This window comes from Ranitomeya variabilis, chromosome 1 (assembly GCF_051348905.1).
Source record: "Ranitomeya variabilis isolate aRanVar5 chromosome 1, aRanVar5.hap1, whole genome shotgun sequence".
Classification (NCBI taxonomy): domain Eukaryota; kingdom Metazoa; phylum Chordata; class Amphibia; order Anura; family Dendrobatidae; genus Ranitomeya; species Ranitomeya variabilis.
The window spans coordinates 269,708,831-269,721,067 of NC_135232.1; the positions used below are offsets into that span (position 1 = coordinate 269,708,831).

The 12,237-nt window shown below is 46.1% G+C and overlaps 1 protein-coding gene across 4 annotated transcripts in view; it reads left to right on the forward strand.

The window, feature by feature from the left end:
- The window catches only part of MED15 (mediator complex subunit 15), an 89,704-nt gene that overhangs the window by 25,864 nt on the left and 51,603 nt on the right, over nt 1-12,237 (forward strand). The gene's annotated exons all lie outside the window — the stretch shown is intronic.

Here is a 12,237-nt window from a genome sequence, read left to right on the forward strand (position 1 = left end):
CAACACCTGTGTTAATGGATCGAACACTAAAACGATGTTAGCTGCTCCTTTTAAGGCAGAATTGCAATGATGTTGAAATGTGTTTTGGGGGTTAAAGTTCATTTTCTGGGCAAATATTGACTTTGCAAGTACAGTAATTGCTGTTAAGCTGATCACTCTGACATTCAGGAGTATATGCAAATTGCCATTAGAAAAAATGAAGCAGTAGACTTTGGAAAAATTAATATTTGTCTCATTCTCAAAATTTTTGTCCATGACTGTACAAGATATGACTAATGTTGGGTTTCTTAGGGTACCGTCACACATTGAAATTTTCATCGCTGCGACGGCACGATTCGTGACGTCGCAGCGTCGTATAATCATCGCTCCAGCGTCGTAGACTGCGGTCACACGTTGCAATCACGGCGCTGGAGCGATGCCGAAGTCCCCGGGTAACCAGGGTAAACATCGGGTAACTAAGCGCAGGGCCGCGCTTAGTAACCCGATGTTTACCCTGGTTACCAGCGTAAATGTAAAAAAACAAACAGTACATACTCACCCGTCGGTGTCCTTCAGGTCCCTTGCCGTCTGCTTCCTGCTCTGAGTGCAGTTGTACAGTGAGAGCAGAGCGCAGCACCGCTGTGATCTGCTCTCACTTTCCGGCCGGCACTCAGAGCAGGAAGCAGACGGCAAGGGACCTGAAGGACATCGACGGGTGAGCATGTACGGTTTGTTTTTTTACGTTTACGCTTGTAACCAGGGTAAACATCGGGTTACTAAGCGCGGCCCTGCGCTTAGTTACCCGATGTTTACCCTGGTTACAAGCGAAGACATCGCTGGATCGCTGTCACACACAACGATCCAGCGATGTCAGCGGGTGATCAAGCGACGAAAGAAAGTTCCAAACGATCTGCTACGACGTACGATTCTCAGCAGGGTGTCTGATCGCAGTAGCGTGTCAGACACAGCGATATCGTAACGATATCGCTAGAACGTCACGAATCGTAACGTCGTAGCGATGGAAATTTCAATGTGTGACGGTACCCTTAGTCTTTGTTCACATGTGTTGTCTTAGTTTGCTGTCTGGTCTTAGGAGCAGAAAAACCAACAAACTGACTCATTCTTTGCACGAATGGCACACGAGATTACTTAGCGTTTTTTATAGTTTAGGTTGGTCAGGTTCAGCTGTCATGTCCATCGGGTTGCTCAAGTACTGCATGCTTATTCGTGTTTTATTTTTTTCTTCCTCATTTAACCTCTTGGCAACATATGTAGGTCCTGGTCCGGAACCATGGTCCCTCTCTAGGCTATTAATATCTGCCCTCAGTCACTGTCTTTCCCACTCTGGTGGAGAAAATTGCGCGGGAGCCCACGCTAGTTTTTTCTGTGATTTAACCCTTTATTTTAACACCTAGAGCTCCCAAATTTTGCACACCTTAACATTATTAGTGAGGGATATGTAAAAATCTAAAGGATATGAAATGGTTTACTGTATGTAAATCATGTGTCATATCCTGTCGGGTTTGGTAAGGACTTGGCAAAAGCCAGCAATTGAATTACCGGCTGTCTGTCTGTCTGTCTGTCTGTCTGTCTGTCTGTCTGTCTGTCTGTCTGTCTGTCTGTCTGTCTGTCTGTCTGTCTGTCTGTCTGTCTGTCTGTCTGTCTGTCTGTCTATCCTGTGTAATCCTTATTTTTCTCGCCCCCATAGACTTGCATTGGTGTATTTTTGGAGGAATATGCTGACAATCACAACCTGCTGCGATTTTCTCTGCCCGTTAAATACGGCTGAGAAAGATACGGCTGATAGGAGCTGCCCCATAGAAAACATTGGTCCGTGTGCAATGTGTTGTTTTTGCGCCTCTTCCTCTTCTGGATTTCTCTCTAGTGTGACTCCAGCCTTAAGGTACCGTTACACTAAACGACTTACCAACGATCACGACCAGCGACACGACCTGGCCGTGATCGTTGGTAAGTCGTTGTGTGGTCGCTGGGCAGCTGTCACACAGACAGCTCTCTCCAGCGACCAACGATCAGGGGAACGACTTCGGCATCATTGAAGACAGTTTCAACGATGCCGAAGTCCCCCTGCAGCACCCGGGTAACCAGGGTAAACATTGGGTTACTAAGTGCAGGGCCGCGCATAGTAACCCGATATTTACCCTGGTTACCTTTGTAAAAGTAAAAAAAAACACTACATACTCACATTCTGATGTCTGTCACGTCCCCCGCCGGCGTCCACAGGGTTAAAACTGCTTTCGGCAAGAGCGCTGCTAATATGCACGCGCTGCTTCCGAGAGCTTCCCTGCACTGAATGTGTCAGCGCCGGCAGTAACAGTGGTGACGTCACCGCTGTGCTCTGCTTTACGGCCGGCGCTGACAGTCAGTGCAGGGAAGCTCTCGGCAGCAGCGCTTGCATATTAGCAGCGCTCTTGCCGAAAGCAGTTTTAACCCTGTGGACGCCGGGGGACGTGACAGACATCAGAATGTGAGTATGTACTGTTTTTTTTTTTTTTTTATTTTATTTTACAATGGTAACCAGGGTAAATATCGGTTACTAAGCGCGGCCCTGCGCTTAGTAACCCGATATTTACCCTGGTTACAAGTGAACACATCGCTGGATCGGCGTCACACACGCCGATCCAGCGATGACAGCGGGTGATCAGCGACCAAAAAATGGTCCTGATCATTCCCCAAGGACCAACGATCTCCCAGCAGGGGCCTGATCGTTGGTCGCTGTCACACATAACGAGATCGTTAGCGGGATCGTTGCTACGTCACCAAAAGCGTGACGTTGCAACGATATCATTAACGATATCGTTGTGTGACTCGGCCTTTACAGTAAAGCTGCTTGAGGTCTAAAACGGAAAATGCTCCCCCTAGCGGTAAATATATATTTGTTAGAAAATATATATTTTTCAAATAGAAATGTTTGCAAACATTGCATTAATACATTTTAATTACTATTTTAAGCTTAATTTCACAAAAAAACTACAAGATAACTGGTGGCACCTTCCCTTTAAGGCAAGAGAACAACCTCTTTACACTAACTTGGGTTGGTGGCAAAGCGGTAACCACATGGGCAACATCTCAAACAATTTCGGAGTATAAAGGAATTGCCTCATGCACAGTCAGTTTTGATGAACAATTGAACTCTTCTACTTCCAAGTGAGAAATTTTGCTGAAATATGGCCAATCTGTTTTCTATGGGAGTGGAATCTTTTTCCCTGCAGCAACGCTTTGCCTGCTCCATGTCGTCCAAATACTTGTCGAAATCAAACTCCTCATCCGATAAGGATGAAGAAACTGTGGCAGCAGCAGCACTGGCAGGGCCCGAGTCCTCTTGCTCTTGGCCGTCCTGTAGCCCACTCATCCTAACTGCTACCTCAATCAGAGCTTCTTTTCCTTCAGTAAGCTGTTGATCATCCAGCAATATACGATGATTAGGGTCCACATAAACAGCTGTCAGAAGAATTTTATTTTCTAATAGCAGCGTCTTTCATTGAAGCAGCAATGCCATCTACAATTAAACCTCGTCTTTGGGACAGGCAAAACAACAAGTTCTTCCACTCCTTTATAAAAATGCCAGGAGTTAAATCCTCAGCCTGTAACTTTAGTCATGTAAATGGGTGATGAAGCAATTCCTTCAATTCAGCCACCTGTGTCAATAGACTTTCATGTAGTGTTACCTGAGGGTTGGCGATATCTACAAGGAAGTGTTTCAGCTCAAGTAATCGCTCAATCATTAACCCCTTCCCGACCTTTGACGCATACGCTGCGTCATGAAAGTCTGTGCCTTCCCGACCTATGACGCAGCGTATGCGTCATGGAGGGATCGCGTCCCTGCAGATCGGGTGAAGGGGTTAACTCCCATTTTACCCGATCTGCAGAGACAGGGGGAGTGGTGCTTCAGCCCAGGGGGGGTGGCTTCACCCCCCCGTGGCTACGATCGCTCTGATTGGCAGTTTCACTTTCAACAGCCAATCAGAGCGATTTGTAATATTTCACCTAAAAAACTGGTGAAATATTACAATCCAGCCATGGCCGATGCTGCAATAACATCGGCCATGGCTGGAAAACCTAATATGTCCCCCCCCATACCCACCGATCGCCCCCCCAGTGGTCCGTTATGGGGTCCGGTCCCCTCCGTCCCCCTGCCGGCTCCCCCGTCCTCCTGCCCGCTCTCTCCTTGTTTGAATAAACCCCCCCCCCTGTGGTCCGATCACCCCCCCTGTGCTCCAATCCACCCCCCCACCACCCCTTCATACTTACCGATCCTCCCGGTGTCCGTACGTCTCCTCGCTGGGCGCCGCCATCTTGGAAAATGGCGGGCGCATGCTCAGTGCGCCCGCCGAATCTGCCAGGCGGCAGATTCCTTACAGGTACATTTTGATCGCTGTGGTAGGTTCTATCACAGCGATCAAAATAAAAAAAAATAATAAATACCCCCCCCCCCCTTTATCACCCCCATAGGTAGGGACAATAATAAAATAAAGAAAATATATATATTTTTTTTTTTTCGTTTTCCACTAGGGTTAGGGTTAGAACTAGGGTTAGGGTTAGAACTAGGGGTAGGGTTAGGGTTACGGGTAGGGGTAGGGTTAGGGTTATGGCATGTGCGGATTTGGCTGCGGATCCGCAGCGGATTGGCCGCCGCGAATTCGTTGCAGTTTTCCATCAGGTTTACAGTACCATGTACACCTATGGAAAACCAAATCCACTGTGCCCATGGTGCGGAAAATTCCGTGCAGAAACGCTGCGTTGTATTTTCTGCAGCATGTCAATTTTTTGTGCGGATTCCGCAGCGTTTTACACCTGTTCCTCAATAGGAATCCGCAGGTGAAATCCGCACAAAAAAACACTGGAAATCTGCTGTAAATCTGCAGGTAAAACGCAGTGCCTTTTACCTGCAGATTTTTAAAAAATCGTGCGGAAAAATCTCACACGAATCCGCAACGTGGGCACATAGCCTTAGGGTTAGGGTTGGAATTAGAGTTAGGGTACCGTCTCACAGTGGCACTTTGATCGCTACGACGGTACGATCCGTGACGTTCCAGCGATATCCATACGATATCGCTGTGTCTGACACGCAGCAGCGATCAGGGACCCTGCTGAGAATCGTACGTCGTAGCAGATCGTTTGGAACTTTCTTTCGTCGCTGGATCTCCCGCTGTCATCGCTGGATCGTTGTGACAGCGATCCAGCGATGCGTTCGCTTGTAACCAGGGTAAACATCGGGTTACTAAGCGCAGGGCCGCGCTTAGTAACCCGATGTTTACCGTGGTTACCAGCGTAAAAGTAAAAAAAAAACAAAACGTACATACTCACATTTCGGTGTCCTTCAGGTCCCTTGCCGTCTGCTTCCCGCTCTGTCTGCCGGCCGGAAAGTGAGAGCACAGCAGTGACATCACCGCTGCGCTCTGCTCTCACTGTACGGCGGCACTCAGTCAGAGCGGGAAGCAGACGGCAAGGGACCTGAAAAACACCGAAATGTGAGTATGTACGTTTTTTTTTTTTTACTTTTACGCTGGTAACCACGGTAAACATCGGGTTACTAAGCGCGGCCCTGCGCTTAGTAACCCGATGTTTACCCTGGTTACCCGGGACCTTGGCATCGTTGGTCGCTGGAGAGCGGTCTGTGTGACAGCTCCCCAGCGACCACACAACGACTTTCCAACGATCACGGCCAGGTCGTATCGCTGGTCGTGATCGTTGGTAAATCGTTATGTGAGACGGTACCCTTAGGGTTGGAATTAGGGCTAGGGTTGGAAATAGGGTTAAGATTAGGCTTGTGGTTAGGGTTAAGGATAGGGTTAGGGTTGTGTTGGGGTTACAGTTGTGGGTAGGGTTGGGATTAGGGTTAGGATTAGGGTTAGGGTTGGATTTAGGGTTACGGGTGTGTTGGGGTTAGGGTTGTGGTTAGGGGTGTGTTGGGGTTAGGGTTGTGATTAGGGTTATGGCTACAGTTGGGATTAGGGTTAGGGGTGTGTTGGGGTTAGTGTTGAAGTTAGAATTGAGGGGTTTCCACTTTTTAGGCACATCAGGGGTCTCCAAACGCAACATGGCGCCACCATTGATTCCAGCCAATCTTGCGTTCAAAAAGTCAAATGGTGCGCCCTCCCTTCCAAGCCCCGACGTGCGCCCAAACAGTGGTTTACCCCCACATATGGGATACCAGCGTACTCAGGACAAACTGGGCAACAACTATTGGGGTCCAATTTCTCCTGTTACCCTTGCAAAAATAAAAAATTACTTGCTAGAACATAATTTTTGAGCAAAGAACAATTATTTTTTATTTTCATGGCTCTACGTTATAAACTTATGTGAAGCACTTGGGGATTGAAAGTGCTCACCACACATCTAGATAAGATCCTTTTGGGGTCTAGTTTCCAAAATGGGGTCACTTATGGGGTGTTTCTACTGTTTAGGCACATCAGGGGCTCTGCAAATGCAACGTGACGCCCGCAGACCATTCCATCAAAGTCTGCATTTCAAATGTCACTACTTCCCTTCCAAGCCCTGACGTGCGCCCAAACAGTGGTTTACCCCCACATATGGGGTACCAGCATACTCACAACAAACTGGGCAACAAATATTGGGGTCCAATTTCTCCTGCTACCCTTGTGAAAAAAAAATTGCTTGCTAAAACATCTTTTTTGAGGACAGAAAAATGATTTTTAATTTTCACGGCTCTGCGTTGTAAACTTCTGTGAAGCACTTGGGGGTTGAACGTGCTCACCACACATCTAGATAAGTTCCTTGGGGGGTCTAGTTTCCAAAATGGGGTCACTTGTGGGGGGTTTCTACTGTTTAGGCACATCAGGGGCTCTGCAAACGTAACATGATTCCCGCAGACCATTCCATCAAAGTCTGCATTCCAAATCGTCACTACTTCCCTTCCGAGCCCCGGCATGTGCCCAAACAGTGGTTTACCCCCACATATGGGGTATCAGCGTACTCAGGAGAAACTGCACAACAACTTTTGGGGTCCAATTTCTCCTGTTACCCTTGGGAAAATAAAAAATTGTGGGTTAAAAAATCATTTTTGAGGAAAGAAAAATAATTTTTTATTTTCATGGCTCTGCGTTATAAACTTCTGTGAAGCACTTGGGGTTCAAAGTGCTCACCACACATCTAGATTAGTTCCTTGGGAGGTCTAGTTTCCAAAATGGGGTCACTTGTGCGGGAGCTCCAATGTTTAGGCATACAGGGGCTCTCCAAACGCGACATGGTGTCCGCTAATGATTGAAGCTAATTTTCCATTCAAAAAGCCAAATGGCGTGCCTTCCCTTCCGAGCCCTGCCGTGCGCCCAAACAGTGGTTTACCCCCACATATGGGGTATCATCGTACTCAGGACAAACTGGACAACAACATTTGGGGTCCAATTTCTCCTATTATCCTTGGGAAAATAAAAAACTCCGGGCTAAAAATCATTTTTGAGGAAAGAAAAATAATTTTTTTATTTTCATGGCTCTGCGTTATAAACTTCTGTGAAGCACCTGGGGGTTTTAAGTGCTCACTATGCATCTAGATTAGTTTCTTGGGGGGTCTAGTTTCCAAAATGGGGTCAATTGTAGGGGAGCTCCAATGTTTAGGCACACAGGGGCTCTCCAAACGCGACATGGTGTCCGCTAACTATGGAGATAATTTTTCATTCAAAAAGTCAAATGGCGCTCCTTCCCTTCCGAGCCTTACCATGTGCCCAAACAGTAGTTTACCCCCACATATGAGGTATTGGCGTACTCAGGAGAAATTGCCCAACCAATTTTAGGATCCATTTTATCCTGTTGCCCGTGTGAAAATGAAAAAATTAAGGCTAAAAGAAATTGTGTGAAAAAAAAGTACTTTTTCATTTTTACGGATTAATTTGTGAAGCACCTGGGGGTTTAAAGTGCTCACTATGCTTCTAGATAAGTTCCTTGGGGGGTCTAGTTTCCAAAATGGGGTCACTTGTGGGGGAGCTCCAATGTTTAGGCACACGGGGGCTCTCCAAACGCGACATGGTGTCCGCTAAAGATTGGAGCCAATTTTTCATTCAAAAAGTCAAATGGCGCTCCTTCCCTTCCGAGCCCTGCCATGCGCCCAAACAGTGGTTTACCCCCACATATGAGGTATCAGCGTACTCAGGACAAATTGGACAACAACATTCGTGGTCCAGTTTCTCCTTTTACCCTTGGGAAAATAAAAAAATTGTTGCGAAAAGATCATTTTTGTGACTAAAAAGTTAAATGTTAATTTTTCCCCTCCATGTTGCTTCTGCTGCTGTGAAACACCTGAAGGGTTAATAAACTTCTTGAATGTGGTTTTGAGCACCTTGAGGGGTGCAGTTTTTAGAATGGTGTCACTTTTGGGTATTTTCAGCCATATAGAACCCTCAAACTGACTTCAAATGTGAGGTGGTCCCTAAAAAAAATGGTTTTGTAAATTTTGTTGTAAAAATGAGAAATCACTGGTCAAATTTTAACCCTTATAACTTCCTAGCAAAAAAAAAATTTGTTTCCAAAATTGTGCTGATGTAAAGTAGACATGTGGGAAATGTTATTTATTAACTATTTTGTGTCACATAACTCTCTGGTTTACCAGAATAAAAATTAAAAATGTGAAAATTGCAACATTTTCAAATTTTTCGCCAAATTTCCGTTTTTTTCACAAATAAACTCAGAAATTATCGACCTAAATTTACCACTAACATGAAGCCCAATATGTCACGAAAAAACAATCTCAGAACCGCAAGGATCCGTTCAAGCGTTCCTGAGTTATTACCTCATAAAGGGACACTGGTCAGAATTGCAAAAAATGGCAAGGTCATTAAGGCCAAAATAGGCTGGGTCATGAAGGGGTTAAATGGGTGCTGCCCCACTGAGTGGCTTGAACCACAATTGCTCCTTTTCCAGAACGTCTCCAAGATGGAATCAATTTTAGGGGTTCTGGCAGCAATAGCCAATTTCCTCACTTTGCTAATCAGAGTTCCAGCATGTCCCTCTTGCAGACTCTTATTGCCAGCTGCAGCGTGTGCACAACACAGTGCATGTGATGAATAGGAAAGCGGTGTGAAGCAGCTTCAACAAGATCATCTAATTGTAAATAATCCTTTTGCTGTTCTTGTCTACTATGTAATTGTCTAGGGGTACTTCCGTCTTTCTGTCTGTCTGTCGCGGTTATTCGTTCGCTGATTGGTCTCGGCAGCTGCCTGTCATGGCTGCCGCTACCAATCAGCGACGCTCACAGTCCGGAAGAAAATGGCCGCTCCTTACTCCCCGCACTCACTGCCCGGCGCCCGCGTACACCCCTCCGCTCACCACTCACAGGGTTAATGGCAGCGGTAACGGACCGCGTTATGCCGCGGTGCAATGCAGTCCGTTACCGCTGCTATTAACCGCTACGTCATTTCGCGAGACCACAGCATGGAGCAGTCACTAGAGTGTCGCAAGCGGGAAAGGCCGGTTCTGGATCTGGAGGCTCCGGAAGGTGAGTATATAACTATTTTTTTATTTTATTTCTTTTTTTTTTTTTAACAGGGATATGATGCCCACATTGCTATGTACTGCGTGGGCTGCACAATGTACTGCGTGGGCTGCGCAATACACTACGCATACATATTCTAGAATACCCGATGCGTTAGAGTCGGGCCACCATCTAGTGTAGTAATGTTTGTTCCTCCATTATAGGTACAGGGCTGTGGCCTTCCATCACCATACTGAAATGTTCTTCTAGCTGCTGTTCACCTTCATTATTCTCATTAATCAGTTTAATTGTACTTATGTTTGAAGCATTATCAGTTACAATAGCAAGAACCTGTTCTTTTGTGAGTTCTTAATCTTGCTGAACTTTTTCCACTACGGTCTGGAGAAACTGGCTGCTGTAACGATCGCGCCCTGACTGGGTGGCGCGAGCGAGTTTTGTGGCCCCACTGTGCGACAAACCAGACTACCCTGGAGGGGCATGACTAAGCAGCTATATTGGTGTTCACTGGAGCCTCTAGTGGTGAGGTCAGGCTTGTGCGGCAGGTAACTGCCAGGTACAACTCCAGGGTGGTAAGGAAGGCAACAGACACAAAGAATACAGATACGGGCCTGTTATACAGCCCCCAGGGTGGCAGAGACAGGACAGGACCTGGCAACTGAGAATCAGAAATCTGACTGATAGTTTGTTGCTCAGGCATCTCCCTATGGGTGGAGATGCCTTAAGTACCCGATACCTCTTGGAAATAGGCTGGGGACAAATTAGGAGTGTGCACACTGTCTCTATAAAACTCAGGAAGTGCCAGGCCCACCCTAAGCATACCACCAGGAAGCATGCAGCAAGCAAAGACATGAGGTTCACAGCATGGAGCAGGCTGAGGACAGAACTCACAGCATGGCCCGGAGTGGTGAGGGAGATGGGAAGCCATGCTGTGATGCCAGCAGGTGTGTTACAGCTGCTGTGATGAGCTTTAGTAGATTTTACTGCCAGTGTCTTAGTAATATTTTTTTTTGTTGTCACAAACATATCGAACATTGATAGCAAAATAGTTTACTCTGTGACATGTGCATGCATCCATTTTAAGAAACACAAAGCGTCCCGAGAGTCTTTTTAAGATCTTCCTTTTGGTTAAGGGCTTCAATCACTAATTTTGTAATACTTTCTCTTTCCAGAGAAACACCAAGTTTGGGGGCCATTTCTCCATTAAGAGCTGTAAAAGCTGGTCGTGCAAATAATGATAATGGTACACTGTCCTTCACAACAAGCTCGTTGAGCTGTCTTTTAAACACCTCTCCTGTCGTTATTACAGTAACTTTGTCACTTACAAAATATCTTGTAACTGATGTTTGAGACGCTCTTTCCTCCTCCTTTGTCTGGCTGGAAGTGCCGGGCTCTGGTTTCTTGGTGCTGCTGTGATCTTTTTCAATCATAGCTTTGTAAACTTCTGGGTGGCAGCCGTGTTAATTGTCATTTTTAGATTGGAAGCTCTTGAAGGAGCATTTTTATTACTGCCTGAGTTTGGCATCACAGCATTTGTTTTAACCTGGGTCACTTATACACTGACACACAAAATGTTTTTTTATCTTGAGTCACTGTGAAATGCTCAAATACAGCTGACTTCATAAGTTGCTTCTTAGACATTTTGTAATCATGTAAATTCGCTCTCAAAATATTTTTGTCCTGTTAAAATATATATAATTTTTTTTTTTTTATTGAAATTCTTGCAAGAATAGGGAATCATGCACTGGATAATTTAGGATAGAAATAAAACCATCTTTGCATAAATCAATAGGACCTGTTACTGTATTTCCGAATCTGAGAAGTTAGAAAACAAGTTTTTCCCCTTATGATATGTATAGTGTATACAAGTCATAAGAGCAGCTAATTTCTTCTAACTGGAGCCAAGAGTAAAAAGAAACTAAAACATCAAGCATACAGAGACAACATATACTGGACTATAGATTTAGGCACAGTTTATTGAAAGTTTACATATGCTTTAAGGAGTACTTACCGTATATACTCGAGTATAAGCCGTGATTTTCAGCCCACTTTTTGGGGCTGAAAGTCCCCCTCTCGGCTTATACTCGAGTCATACCCAGGGGTCGGCAGGAGGGGGAGCGGGAGCTGTCTAATAATACTCACCTGCTCCTGGCGTGGTCCCTGCATGTCCCTGGCGCCCCAGCTTGTTGTTGTAGTGAGCGGTCACATGGTACTGCTCATTACAGTAATGAATATGCGGCTCCACCTCCCATAGAGGTGGAGCCACATATTCATCACTGTAATGAGCGGTAACGGTGACCGCTCAATACAGGAACAAGCTGCAGCGCCGGGGAAGCAGGGACTGCACAGTGCCAGGAGCAGGTGAGTATGGGGAGCGCTGCGCGATATTCACCTGCTCCTCGTCCCGGGCGCCGCTCCGTCTTCAGCGTCTTCTGCAGTGACGCTCAGGTCAGAGGGTGCTGTGACGTGGTTAGTGCGTGCCCTCTGCCTGAACGTCAGTGCAGAAGACGCTGAAGATGGAGCGGCGCCGGAACGAGGAGCAGGTGAATATTGAAAGTGCCGGGGGCCTGAGCTACGGAGAGGTAAGTGTATGTATGTATGTATGTATGTATGTACGTATGTATGTTTTTTTACTTCGCAGCAACAGCAAATGGGGCAAGTGTCTGTATGGAACATCTTTTGGGGCCATAACGTTTGTGCAGCTCTGTATGGGGCCATAACATTTGTGCAGCATTATATTGGGCAAATGTGTCTATGGCGCATCTTATGGGGCCATTATTAACCTTTATGCCGGATTA